Here is a 15,238-nt window from a genome sequence, read left to right on the forward strand (position 1 = left end):
TTCTCTAGGATCTACAGGATCCATGTGGGTTTATTTGTGTGAAAAAACACCTGTAGCTCAGGATCCTTAGAAGTACACAGATCGCAGGCTGCCTTCTGTGACGGTTGCTTAATTTGCCACTAAAGCTGCGGCGTTTTTCTAGCTGGATCAATACGCCCTTAATATGCATGCTAACTTTGAGTGGTAGCTGTCACTTTAATTGCAGTATGATCAGCTCTAATTGGATTTGATGAGTTGCACGCCGTGTGAAGTGATTCCTTCTCCAATTTCTCCCTATATCAGCTTCCGGTTACAGGCCACGGAACAGCTGAGGACTACCCTTTGCTGGTCGTTGCGGAACCCCATTTTGTGGCCCACCGGTGGCCACACGTTTAGCAGGTGTGACTCCTTCCCCTTCCCCAAATTGTGATATTTCTGATCGTCCCGAAACTTTTAAAGCAGAAGAAACCTGTGGCAGAGAACCAGGAACCTGAGTCCAGGTGTGAGGGTTATGCCAGATGAACAGAAGCTCCCAACATTCCTTGCCATCACCTTGCTGGAATATGAAGTTCGATGGCATCTGGATTTGGAACCTGCAGGCGAGTACAAAATGACAGCATGATGAATATCATATACACAGCCTTATAAGCACCTTGAGACTCACTGAAAGAAAGAAGTTTGCACAGGGCTTCCCTAGACTTCAGTCTACTTCCTCAGATGTTTTTGTAGGAAGTAGACTGAAGCCTAGGAAAGTCCTGCTGCCAACTTCTTTCTTTCAGTGAGTTGGCAAGGTGCTACAAAATCTTTCTACATACTGTTTCTACAGACTGAGCATGGCTATATCTTGAATGATAGACAGCATGTCATGACAGTCTGAAAAGAACGGCCACTGGCTGCAAGATTTTCTAGTGTGAAATTGAGGTGCTTGTGGCGACGTTCACAGCCCTAACCCAGCTCTTCTGTATCCCAAACGGTGATTTCTATACATTGTAAATTTATTTTCCGAAGGGAGGGCCTTCTCAGTGGTTGCACCCGAATTGTTGGAATGCCTTCCCATTGAGGCCCCAATTGGCCACCGATTTCATTTATGCACCTACTGAAAATGTGGCCGTCCATCAGAACCCTTTGGTCTCCATCAATTTTATTTGTCAAACCACTCGGAGATCTTTTTGATTAAGACAGGGCACCATGTTTGGCCTTTGTGGTGCTGGGAGGGCTGGACCATTCTGCTCCAAACCAGCATTTTAGAGTCCAGAGTGGATTCAGATCCCCCCCCCCCCCAGTAAGACCTACTGAAAATAAACGAGAGCCGCCACAAGGCTGGTCCCACCATTTGGCAGAGGGAGACAGCTGCCTTTGTGGAACAGAGATTGTCATAAAAGGCATCCAAAACTGGGATTCAAAGCAAACTTGCTGACTTGTATTTAGTCGGTTACTGCATTGTACTGCCACAATGTAGGTTGCAGCCTCTAGTGCTCAAAACTATGGCTGGCTTGTATCTGGATGAATGACATTTATTGTGGGTCTGTCACAGGTAGCAAACATTTTTTTGCTGACCCTGGCTGCCCACCTGCAAAACCTCTGTCTTTAGTTTTTTTTTGTGGGTTATTAGGCAATGTGGGCATGTTCTGGAAGAGTTATTCCTGACGTTTGCCAGCACTCTGTGGCTGCATCTTCAGAGAATTGGGCATGGAAGTCACACACTATATATACCACACTCACTTCCATGCAGCCATTCTCTGAAGATGCCAGCCACAGATGGCTGGCGACGAAACGTCAGGAAAAAACTCTCTTCAGAACATGGCCACATTCCCCCCCAAATCACAAAAAACTATGGATGCTGGCCGTGAATCCTCGACTTCACTCTCCAGTTCGGTTTGCCTCTTTCCTGCTGTGTCACAGATGTTTTTCAGACGATCACACAGACAAAACCCAGGATGGCCAGAGACACATCATAAGTGTGTCAAGATGAAAAACATTATTAGGAGGAAGAGACACAGCTAGGAGAGGCTGGGCCATTTGCTTTTGCCGTTGGGTAAATTTGCTTTTGACCTTGGCAAGTCCCACTTTCTCACGCCTCAGGGAAAAAGCAATGGCAAACCTCCTTTGAACAATCTTGCCCAGAAAACTCTATAATAGGGTCACCGTCATAGGTGTGGAAAGGGGCAGGTTTTACCCTCTCTTTCCCCCCTCCTGCTGAATACCAAACCCATTTAGAGTATGAACTCAGTTGCAGCCACTTAAGTAAGTTGAGGTGTGGGAGGAAGAGAGACAAACTGGGACATTGTTAAAGACCATCTGAAAAATCAGTTAGGGTATCCATGCCAAAACGGCCAGTTGGAGGGCATGCAACACTTGCAACAAGATTTTCATCAAGCCAAATCTGAATTTTCCCATAGCATCTTTCATACCAGCGCAATTAGCAGTTTGACATTGGACTGTGATTCTGGACGCCAGCTCAATCCTGTTCAGCCACTGGGTGACCTTGGGCAAGTCACATTACTCTCAGCCTCAGGGGAAGGCAATGGCAAAACCTCTGAACAACTCTGGCCAAGGAAACCCCATGATAGGGTCACCTTAGGATCAGCATAAATCAGAAAAGGCTTGAAGTCACACAAAACACCCACCTTTCATATGGCTGCCGTGGGACCCGCCTCACCTTGTCTGAAAAAGAGGAGGAGTCCTTTTTCCGTGAGTGTTAATGCCAGTGTCTGTATAGAAAAGATCCTAAAATGTATAGATATACAACTGAGCATGAAAGTTAGACCCGTACAGCCACTTTATTCCCTATTACTATGATATGGATGCAAGAGCTGGTAAGATAAGAAAGCAGATAGGAAGAAATCAATTTGTTTAGACGTGGTGCGGGAGAGGTGCTGAAGTATCCCATGGACAGCCAAAAAGACAAATAAATGGTGTCCTAAAGCAGATCATAGCAGAACTCCCCTGGAAGCCAAGTGACGAAAATGAGGCTTTGGCCACATCAGAGAAGTTATGACTCATAGAAAGACAATAATGTTAGGAAAGGAGAGAGAAGTGAAGAGAGGAAGACCATATGCGAGATGGATGGAAATAGTTAAGGAGGCCGTGGGTATGAATATGCAATAGTGGAGGATAGGGCTCTGGAGATGTCTCATCCATAGGGTCGCTGTGAGTTGAGATCGACTTGAGGGTTGGTTAACCACACACACACACACTTAATATATGATATAATATATATATAATATATATATATATATATAATTAATATATATTGCGATGCTGCGAGCCAAAACCTAAGGAATGATAGAACCATGAGTTAGGAGAGCCCACAAGGGCCATCCAGTCTAACCCCATTCGCCAGGCGGAACTACCACAATCAAAGCATCTCTGACAGTGGCCATCCAGCCTCTGCTTAAAAGACCTCCAAAGGAAGGAGACTTTGCCACCTTCCGAGGGAGTGTGTTCCACTGTCAAACTACTCTTACTGTCAGAAAGTTCCTCCTAATGTTGAGGTGGAATCTCTTTCCTGGTAGCTTGCATCCATTTGCACCAGGTCTTATTCTCTGGAGCAGCAACAAAAACAAGCTTGCTCCATCCTTGATATGACACCCCTTCAAATACTTATACAGGGTCTGTCATAGCAGGTGCGTCTTTTCTTGCCTTTTCTCCGTCGCCTGGCTGACTGAAAGGTGTTGTGCTTCCCTCTCACGACCACAAACTGCACAAGCACCCAGAGGCGATTCCTTTATTCCAGCAAAAGAAGGCAAAGATGGTTAGAAAGATGCTGATGTTGCAGCTGCTTTGACAAGGAGTGCCCCATTAGTCCTCTTCCCTGCCTGCCATCCACCAGGATTGCACTTTCCATTGAAAAGAGGGCTATGATGAGCAGGCATCCCAGGATATTATGCACAGTGCTGCTCAGAAGGCCAAAGGATAGGGAACCTCTATTGATCCCTTCCAAAGGCTTTATTTTTCCTCTCTGCTTCATCCCTCATTTCATCACCGAGTTCACCTGCTGGCCTACATATGGATGTGCGTTTTGGGGATGGTGTGTAGGTTGGACGTTTCCCTCCCTCTCTCAGCCAGACTTTTCCGCCCTTGCTTTTGCCTAGTTAGATATAAAACAAACCTCGAGAACCGCAGGCGAGAAAAGAGCCAGTCGCAAATAAAGATGAGAAAGCGAGGCAAGACACCACCTGGATGAAATTAGACAATCGAAACATGTTAAAGCTAAGAAGCACGCAGGGGAGCCAGGTTGTGTATTAACTGCGGCTGTCTGAAAGCTATCTGAAAGAGAATGTTTATTTTTAACTATAATGTTAGACAAAATGAAATAAAGATCGAAATACCATACATCAGACAGACATAACCTAACATACAAACACTTCACCTGAACACAACACATAACACAACAAAAATGCCTTCCTTATCTCTACGCGCGCAATATAAATCCTCTTTATTTCACATACTTCTTACGCTGTCTTCCTATAATAACTCTACCCTAATAATCTTTCTAAACAACAGTGCCTATTTATTTTCCCTAGCAGACTGCGCGGCAGTTTGCTTTGCCCGAGCCAACTGGAAGTGTAAGATTCCTCTCCTTCGCTCCTCTCCCTTTTGCTAAGTAAACAGTGCAAATGGACTGTTGTATTTTTGAGCTCAGTCTGCAGCCACTGAAGTAAGCTGAGACTAAAAGGGGACCCGGGAAGAAGGAAAAAGAAACCGGGACCTTTGAAAGCGGTTTGAAAAAGTGGGATGGGTTGTCTGTGCCCAAGTGGGACCGTTTGAGGCAGCGATTCCCACATTTGGTCCTCCGGGTGCTTCGGACTTCAACTCCCCAGAATTCCTGGATGTTAGCCAAGCTGGTTGGGCCTTCTGGGAGTTGAAGTCCAAAGCACCCGGAGGACCAAAGCACGGGGATCACTGGTTCGAGGGTAGGAAGATAGTGTGCAAGGTATCCACTGGAAGGGAAATACTGTGGGCAGTTATATTCTGGTCTCCCAAGCATGTTTTCTTCAGCAACCCACGAAGGCACAGTTGGTGCTTTGAAGTGATGGATTCTACATCCATCATAGCTTGAAATATTGTTAATGGGGAAAAAACCCTCCTTGATTTTGGCATTTTATATACGGGAATCCATTTTACTATGCCATTATATGATCTGAGTATCATAGTATTTGGTATCCATAAGAGTTCCTGGAACCAAACCCCTGGCGGATACCAAGGGCCCCTGTCAAACTGTTGATTATCCTACTATGTTTGATTTAGAAACTAAAACTGCAATGCTTGTGTGACTGCAACTTCTTTTGACTTACAGCAACCCTAAGTGAACCTATCAAATAGGATTACCTAGTTCCTCAGATACGTATGGTCTAAGGATCTGAGGAGAAGGACTGAAGCCTACGAGCTCATGATGCCAACTTCTTTCAGTTAAGGTGTGCACAGATCTCTTTACACTTTAAGTGCTGCTGCTCCATCCTATGGAATCCTGGCAGCTGTAGTTTTACAAGGCCTTTTGCCTTCTCTGCCAAATAATGCCGATGCCTCACTAAACTGCAAATCCCGGATTCTGTAGGATGGCACCGTGGCAGTTAAAGTGGTGTCAAATGCAACTTTCTACAGTTTAGCTGCACCCTGAGAAATGTGCCACCCCTGATCCCGTCTATATTTTAGCCATCCAGATTAGTGACCACTGGAAGTAGACTTCAGTCTAAGGAAACCTCCTGCTGCCAACTCTCTTCTTTCAGGGCAACCTACAGGTGCTACAAGATCTCTCTACATACGGATGTTACAGGGCTACATGGCTATGCTTTTTAATATAAAATAATAATAATAACATAATAATAATAATAATAATATTGCATTCTGAATAAGAAGACTGAAGTCTATGAAAGTTCATGCTGTCAACTTTTTCTTTCAAGGCGTCTAAAGGTGCTACAAGATCTCTCCTACATATGATCTACAGACAAACATGGCACATCTTGAATTCTACCATTGTTGTCCTTTTCTTTAGCATTTGTCAGATTCTTTGAAGGTGAAATTCCAATCCCAAAAGTTTAAATCACAGACAGGAGAGATTTAACCACAATATGCGGTCTTTATGGCCATCCACCTTGTGGCCCCTAGGATAGGTTGCCATAACCCGGCTGCAACCGGGTTTCCTGTTTTGGGCGGCACCTGTGGGTCACGGCACGGGTGCAGCCAAAAAAGGAAAAGCCCGGTTGCAGCGGGGTTGCTGGGAACCCTCTGGGGCCTCGCTGCCCTCCTCCTCCTCCACGGCATGGCCCACACGGAGGAAAAGGAGCAGCGAGGCCTGGGGCCGGAGGAGTCTGCAGGGAGGGGCGGGGCAACTCTTTGGGCGCCGCCCGGCCGCGCACAACTTCACACGCCTACCATGCAGCACTAACCTAACACCTCACCGCCTTCCCCTGGTCTCCCACACGTGGGCCAGAAGGAGTTGAGGGCACGGTGATGGGCCGGCGGACTGCTTCCACTCGTTCTGGTTCTCAGCGGGGGCCGGACAAGGCGATGGCGCCCGGCCGATGGCCGGCGGCCTGCTGCCTCATTCCTGGTCCCCCGCGGGGGACAGGAACAAGGGAGGCCCCGGCGATGGCCGCCGGCTGCTCGCCATCTTCCTGGTCCCCTCGGGGGCCAGGATGCGGCGAGGCCCCCGCGATGGGCCGGCTCGCCATCTTCCTGGTCCCCGCGGGGGCCAGGAACGAGGCCGGCGGCCTGCTCGCTTCCTTCCTGGTCCCTGTGGGGGCCAAGAAAGAGGCAAGGCCTCGATCCTGCCTCCGATCGCAGCGAGGCCCGGGGCCCAGGCGGGGAGGGAAAGCCTTCTTAAGTGGAGGCTTTCCCTCGCCGCTTGGCTTCCGTTCTCCACCGCAATCGCGAGGGGAAATGTAGGACAAAATTTTCAAATGTAGGACACATGTTTGTGTGTCCTACATTTGAAAATTTTGTCCTACGTTTTTCCCAGTTTGGAGGTCCGGCACTATGGCAACCCTACCCTAGGAAGTAGTTTTGAATTGAATTTGGCCCTTGGCTTGAAAAAGCTTCCTCATCAATACTGCGCTCAGATTCTTCTGGGTTTCAGGCATTTCTCAGCTCTACCAGGTTTGAACCCAGGACCCTCAAGATGCAATCGGGGGCTTTTAAATTCACTGCAGAGCTTGGCTTGAACTTTTCATAGAGTTCACAAAAGGCTCGCCTGATCTAGGGAATTCTATCTGGGTTTCCCTTGCCTATTTAAAGAGTGACACACTCTCGAAGCTAAATTGAATGCAACCTTTTCCCTGTGCGACGGTTCTGGCAATGCTTTCCTCCAAAAAGATCAAAGTTCCAGGGGTGGCAGAGAGGGAATGGAAAGCTGAATAAACTGGCTGGAGGTGCAAGACTGTTTATGAGTAGAGGGAAAGAAGGCGAGGTGTTCCTCTAATTTATGACTCAGTGCCCAGGGCTTCCCAGGCATGTGTCCCTAAGCTCCCTGCAAGGATGATTCAGCCAAAAACTCACTTCCACAAGCCAAGTTCCCTGCATTTGAAGACGAAAGGCATCACGCTTAGTGATCAGACAAGTTCTGGCTTATTTTAGTTCCATTTTCCTGCCATCTTCCCACATCAATACAATAAACTAAAGGCCACATGAGTTGAAATCTTCTTCAAGCAATTAGTATTTGGATGTCGATTTGCTCTTAGGTTCCTTCAAGGCCATTTCAACTTGTGGTGACCCTATCTAAGGTGTGGGGTTTGGTTGTGCCTTTTAGCTTTTGTATATTTTTATGCGGTTTTATATGGTCTTCCAGGTGTTTTGGACTTCAGCTCCCAGAATCCCCTGCCAGCTTGGTCAAGAGTCGGGAATTCTGGGAGCTGAAGTCCGAAACCCCTGGAGGACCACAGTTTGAGAAGCACGGTTTTAGACAATTTAAAACGTTTAAATTAATAAAGAACATTTAAATTAATAAAGAAAGCGGAGTTTCAAAATCGCAATAGATTATGGTAACCGAAAATTCATACACTGGGCCCTTGGTATCCACTGAGATTTGGGTTGAGGACCTCCTATGGATATCAAAATCCATGGATGCTCATGTGCCATTAAATATAAATTGCATTGTAAAATAGAGCCCTTATGGAACATGATTTGCTTTTTCTTGCTGGGGTTTTTATGGCCACGTTTGTCGAGTGAGAGTTTGCCTTTCTCTGAGGTTAAGAGTATATGACTTGTATAAGATCTTCCAATAGGTTTCAATGGCTGAGCCAGGTTCCCTAGGGGTGTGTGTGTGTGTTGTATAAAGATACTGGTAGAATTCAAAGATATAGCCGTGTTAGTCCGTAGAATCAGTGCATAGAAAGATCTTGTAGCACCTTTGAGACTCACTGAAAGAAATTGGCCGCACAAGCTTTCATAGACTTCAGTCTACTTCCTCAGATGCATTTGGTGGAGTATAAAGATACTGTTATAGATGAGAGGGAGAGAACCAGCATGGCATAGTGGTTTGAGTGTTGGACTCTGTCTCTGGAGACCAGGTTTGATACCCAGCTCTGTAAAAGCTGATTCTCAGCTTTGTCGCTCTGGGTTAGAAGACCCAGAGTGCGGTCCTGGTGAGATACAAGGAGATAAAATCCTTTTACATCCCCCTGTGCCAGGGTCCCAGTCCAAAGTGTGCCAAAGAAGTAGCAGATTTGGGCGTTCAGACCTACTGGTAATCTCCCCTGCTCCCGTCCAAAATTTGGCAGTCCTCTTCCTCCCGCTGCCCTCTTTTTGCATTCCAGATTCTTACCCTGGAGACTAAACTAATGACTTGAGCAAAGACACACAAGGCCCGGGTCCTTCCAGCTGGGAAAAGAAAACTGGCCTGGAAAAAAAAATGAGGACGGCAGCAGCTGTTAACAACATCCAGCAGAACTTTGAAGACCTGAGAGAATAAACTCCTAGCATCTGTAAAGAGTTCAAGGTATTTTCTTGCACATTTCTCATCTTCAAATGGCAGTTTAGGCTTGTCTATCCTACCCAGCTGCGGCTTTGCACAGTGCTCCAAAACATCTGGTGAGATCCAGGTTCGGGAAAGCTGACCTAAGGTGATCTGGGCACATATTCTGGCTAGAATGAATGTACTGTAAGGAAGTTTAGCTAGCCAACTAGGGAGCCTCTTCATGAGAGTTAAGAATCTCAGCCTCTGGGTCCAAATCGGGACTTCTGGGTTTCTCTAAATAGTCACCCTTCCCCTGATACCATAATTTCAGGGGTTCCTTCAGCTGAAAGATTTCTGGTCTCAGTGGCTCCTCCTGATAAATGGTTTGCAAGGTTTTCAAAGCAATACTACTCTCCTCCTGAAAGAGGCCCATCCAGCCTCTTTTGAAAGACCTCCAAAGATGGATGGCTCACCACCCTCTGAGGAAGTCTATTTCACTATTGGACAGCTCTTACAGTAAATAAGTCATTCCTAATACGATTCTATGGTTCTATGAATCAATTAGTTCATCTTCTGGCTCTGGCCTATCAGGAAACAAACTCCCTCCATCGTCTACATGACATCCCTTCAGGTATACTGTCGGCCCTCCGTATCCATGGGTTCAACCATCCATGCTTTGAAAATATTTGTAAAATATTCCAAAAAGCAAACTTTGATTTTGCATTTTATGTAAGAGACACCATTTTACTTAGGATTTTACTTATTTAGTAAGATTTGAACATCCACGGATTTTGGTATCCATGGGGAGTCTTGGAACCAAACCGCAACAGACACCAAGGGCCCACTGTATAAATAAGACTGTTTTATCACTTCTCAACCTTCCTTTTCCCAAATTCAACATGCCCATTTCCCTAAGACATTCTTCATAGAGTTAGGTTTCCAGACCTTTTACTCTCTTGGGCTGCATCCGCACTGCAGAAATAATCCAGTTTGACGCCACTTAAACTACCACGACTCCATCCTATGGATTCTAGGGATTTGTAATTTGTTGTGGCACAAGCACTCTTGACAGCAAAGGCTAAATATCGCACACAACTACACATCCCAGGATTCCACAGCATTGAGCCATGGCACTTAAAGCAGTGTGAAACTGGATTATGCAAACAATGCAGATGCCGCCTCGGTTACTCACCTCTGAACATATTCAAAAACGAGGGGTAAGACTCAAGAAATCAGAATTGTAAAGTGAGATGGCAATGGGGGCTAAAGTTCTTGTTGGATGTCTTCTGGAAGGGAAAGAGGAAAAAAGTGGGGAGGATTTGAAATCCTCTCTGAAACAAAGCAGGGTTGTATGTTGTGAGTTTAGGATATTGTGGTTGTATGTTTAGGTTAGGATATCATGGACAGCCAAGAAAACAAATGGGTCCTTGAACAGATCAGGCCAGAGCTCTCTTTGGAAGCTAGGATGATCAAGTTGAGAGACTATGATACTTTGGGCACATCATGAGAAGGCATGGGACACTAGAAAAAACAATAATGCTAGGAAAGATAGAAGGTAGAAGAAAGAAAGGAAGACGACAGACCAGATGGATAGACTCAATCAGGAGGGTTATGGGCAAGAGCTGGCAGGATCTGCGCAAGGAAATGGAAGATAGGGATTCTTGGAGATGTCTCATCCACAGGGTCGACTTGAGTCGGAACCGACTCGAGGGCAGCTAAGAACAACAAATGTTTTGAGTTTGCATGGCTGTTTATGTCTCTTTGATAACCAAAAGAAAATGATCCAAATTGAAGTTGCCCTATGGGTTCCCCGGCGAAAGGAAAATTCACGTTCATGTTTTGCCTTCTGCTCCAGAGATGTATTTCCGATGAACGCTGAACTTAAGGATGCTGGACCATTTTGTCTCATGGCGGTACGGCTGCTCCCGTCTCTTGCGCACAGACACTGTGTGCATGTGTGCGTCTGGGTGGAACAAACACGAAGAGAGCAGCGCAAACGTTCAGCCTAGTTTTGAGCGATTTCTGCCAAAGTAAAGGCCAGGCGGGAAGGCGAAGAAATATTTCTGGTGAGAAGGAGGCCCCTGGAGCTGCAGAGGACAAAGGCGGAGATTCACAGACACATCAAAGGCCGGCTGAAGATTAGTGCGGATGGCTCGAATTCCACTGGAAACAAGAAACCCTTCTTGCAGCTGCCTCTGCTACTGGTTGGATGCAAGGAGCAGCAGCTGCCACACAATAGGAGTGGCTGGCCCTGCCGTTGCAGGCCGCCCCAGACCATGAAACCAAACGGTGGAGCATGAAAGCCTCCTGGGATAGTCTATAAAACAGCCTTTTCTGCCTCCTGTCTCTCTCATTAGACACAGCCAGACCCGGCCCCATTGGCAACGAAATGCTGCCGAAGGCCTGGGACAGAACAGGCCAAAATGCAGGACTCTTTCCTTCTGAAATATTAGCACAACAATCTCTCGCCAACACACCACCCCTCCATATTCCACCTGGTCCGGGTCCTGCAAACGTTTCGTGCAAAACCTAAAGCAGTTGCCTCTTTTGAAAGGGCATCTGTGAAACCGGACATGTGCCACTTGTTCATTTTTATTCATTGCATCTCTTATCCAGAATTCCAAAATCCAACATTTCCAAACTCCTTTTGCCATGCAGGTGTTTAGTTACTTTTATGGTTGAGCGTATGGCCACACTCAATGGTGACGCATGAGTATCACGTGGTCAAATAGCTGTGCGTTGTGGCACAGCGTTAGTAAATAGTTTAGTAAAAATTTCAGTTAGATTTGAGAAACAGGGAAAACACCCCCCAGAAGTAATTAGAGTGATAGTGGTAGTTACTCCAGAGCTACAACTATTACCAGTCACCTTAAGTATGTAGAGAGACCTTGTAGCACCTTTGAGACTAACTAAAGAAAGAAGTTGGCAGCATGAGCTTTCCTAGACTTAAGTCTACTTCCTCAGATGCTTTTTAGGAAGTAGACTGAAGTCTAGGAAAGCTCCTGCTGCCAACTTCTTTCTTTCAGTGAGTCTCAAAGGTGCTACAAGATCTCTCTACATACTGATTCTACAGACTAACACAGCTATATCTTCGAATTCAACAGTTATCTTAAAACAGCTTTCTTATTTTCATTTGCAGTCGCTCATTGCTGCCTCTGAAAGCATAGTTCTTCTCCTACGAACATATATAGTCGGGCCCTCCTTATCCATGGATTCAAGCATCCACACCTTGAAAATATTTTTAAAAGTATAAATTCCAAATAGCAGACCTTGGTTTTCCATTTCATATAAAGGACACCATTTTGCTATGCCATTATATTTAATGGGACTTGAGTATAAATGGATTTTGTTATCCATAGGGGATCTGGAACAAACCCCAGCGGACAACAAGGATGCACTGTACATCTATCTCTAAGATACACTGCATGCTAACTGTCAAGATATGTTAGATGATAACCAAGAGTAGGGTCTACTCAGTAATGGACCCCAAAAAGCCTTTTACATATTGCAAAAACTAGCAATATGTACTACGTCCACATTTACAATTGCCACGACTTTTGGCTTCTGGATACAAACCACTCCTGCTGTGCAGGAAACATTAATCACATCCTCAAGACAGTAAAACCAACAAGTTTATAAATGCATATTGGACAGTATTAAATGTAATGTTACAGCATGAGTCTCCCTTATCCAAAATGCTTGGGTCCAGAGGCGTTTTGGATTTTGGAATACCTGTATTTGCATCTTAAGCAAGATCTTGGAGCTGGGGCCCAAGTCTAAACACAACATTCATTTATGTTTCATACACACCTTGTGCAAAGCCTGGAGGGAATTTGAGATAATAGTTTAAGTAATTTTGTGCATGAAATGAAGTTTGTGTACACTGAACCATCAGAACGCAAAGGTGTCACTACATGAGCCAATGGAGATATTACAACATTCCAGTTTTGGTGTTGGAAGAATCGTTGTTACTTGTAGATACACACATTCTTTTAAACTGCGAGATGGAATTTAACTAATGGCCAATGTGTTTGGATCCTATGTGCTCTTACTGTTGCTAAAAAGACTTGTACGCAAGGTTGGAAAGACAAACATCCACACTGATTGTTCAACAGTCGGAAAAACCTCACTTCAGTAGCTATCTAAAAATGTGCATTTTATAGAAATCAACGTCATGAAAATGTGGGGTTTTTTTTTGGAAATATGGGGTGCATCTGCACTGTAGAAATAATGCAGTCTGATACTACTTTAAGTGCTGTAGCCCCATCCTATGGAATTCTGGGACGGCGAGTTTCACAAGATCTTTGGCAGTCAAAGAGGTGCCTCACAAAACTATAAATCCCAAGGTTCTGTAGGATAGAGCCATGATAGGTAAAGTGGTGTCAAACTGCATTAGTTCTACAGTGTGGATGCACCCATAGTTAACTTATATTAATGAGCTGCATTCATATCCTATGTACAGTCCTCCCTCCATTCTCGCAGTCTTCAAACTCACATCCTTTGCTTATGCGCGAGGGATGGGGAAAGAATGGGACATGTGTCCATAGCGCACACCCACACCTATATTGAAGCCAATGGGGCTTGAATATAAGTGAAACTCTGCTTATAGCAGAGGCAACTATACTCTTTTCTTTATAATCATGCTTTCATGGCATGAATACAAAGTAATAATATGTAAAGCAAAACTTTAATTTGAGGATGGTTAACATACGGCCCACTTGACTCTGGCTTAGTAATGGTTTGAGCATTGGATCAGAACACTGGGAGACCAGGGTTCAAATCCCAGCTCAGCCATGTAAACTAAGTAAACTGAAGCTGCTATGTAAACCCACTGGCTGTTTGGTTTTGAGCCGGTCACACTCTCTCAGCCTCAGATGATGGCAATGGCAAAGGCCCTCTGAAGAAACTTGCCAAGAAAACCCCACGATAGGTTCACTTTGGGGTCGCCATAAGTCGGAAACGACTCGAAGGCGCACAACAATAGCAAAGTATGTGACCTATTTGATTCTGTGCTGGACTGCAGCGCCCATCTATCTGCACTACTGTATCTAAGGGCTACTGGATGCTGGAGTCTCGAACCACACCTGGAGCACCACATGTTGACTATGAGACTCGCCATTTGGTCTAACGAAATTCGCTTTTCCCCACTAGATGGCTCTATTTGATCATGGTTGCCTTGAAAGCATCTTGAGATGCACAGAATGATATATGGTCCTTTCTTCCAGACCTTTATATGTATCCCTCCAGATGTGGTTGCACTGAAACTCTCCTCATTCATCATCATTGCCTATGGCTATGCTGGCAGGAGTTGCACTCCGGTTGCACGCTTGACACCCTTAGTTTAAACATGCGCCTCCTGATGCTCTCAGTCAGAAACCACCATCTTGTCCTCCTGAATGAGAAAAAGTAGCAGAAGAGGGTTACAAATCAAAAGACACCATCTGGACTCCCAGTAATACTATGAGAAGGATTGCATAATAAATACTTCCCTTGGAAGTATTCTTAAGTAAGCCCCATCGTTCTTCAGCCATCGGGTAAAACTTGGAAGCAGATACATCCGTAGTCACAAACAATGTAGCTTTTTGTGGTCTTTTTTGGGCTCTGTGGCCAAATTCTAGAAGAGTTTATTCCTGACGTTTCGCCAGCATCTGTGGCTGGCATCTTCAGAGAATGCTGGCATGGAAGTCGCACATTATATATATATACCCTACTCTCTTCCATGCCAGCATTCTCTGAAGATGCCAGCCACAGATGCTGGCGAAACGTCAGAAACAAACTCCAGAACATGGCCACATAACCAGAAAAACCCACAAAAAACTACAGTTGCCAGCCATAAAAGCCTTCGATGACATTAATGTGTTTATGTATGTTGTGTGCCTTCAGGTTTATGTATGTTGTGTGCCTTCAATGACTTGAAGGCACGCAACATACATAAAGACATTAAATGTGCTTGCCCACCTTGTGACAATCCTAAGGCCAATCGATCACAGGGTTTTCTTGCCAAGTCTCTTCAGAGAGGGTTTGCCATTGTCATCCTCTGAGGCTGAGAGACTGTGACTATGCATGCAATAAAAACCAGAAGGGTGATTTAAAGAGAAAAAGGAATAGTCATCTCCATCTTATTTCATGAAGCCTGGCATCCAGCCCTTGCTATGGAGACTTGGGAAAGTTACTTTTTCAGTTCCACACCCAAAACAGTTACACTAACTGGAGGATTCTGGGCCCTGTAGTCCAGAAATCTAGTCCAAGTGAGCAGCTGGTTGGGAAACAAAGGTGAGGCCAGAGAGAGTGGCTGCCAGCCAGAGCCGATAATCCTGACAGAGATGACACAGAGCATCTAACTTGGAAGGAAACAGCTTTCATTGC

The sequence above is a fragment of the Sceloporus undulatus genome, chromosome 11 (assembly GCF_019175285.1).
Source record: "Sceloporus undulatus isolate JIND9_A2432 ecotype Alabama chromosome 11, SceUnd_v1.1, whole genome shotgun sequence".
Taxonomy (NCBI): Eukaryota; Metazoa; Chordata; class Lepidosauria; order Squamata; family Phrynosomatidae; genus Sceloporus; species Sceloporus undulatus.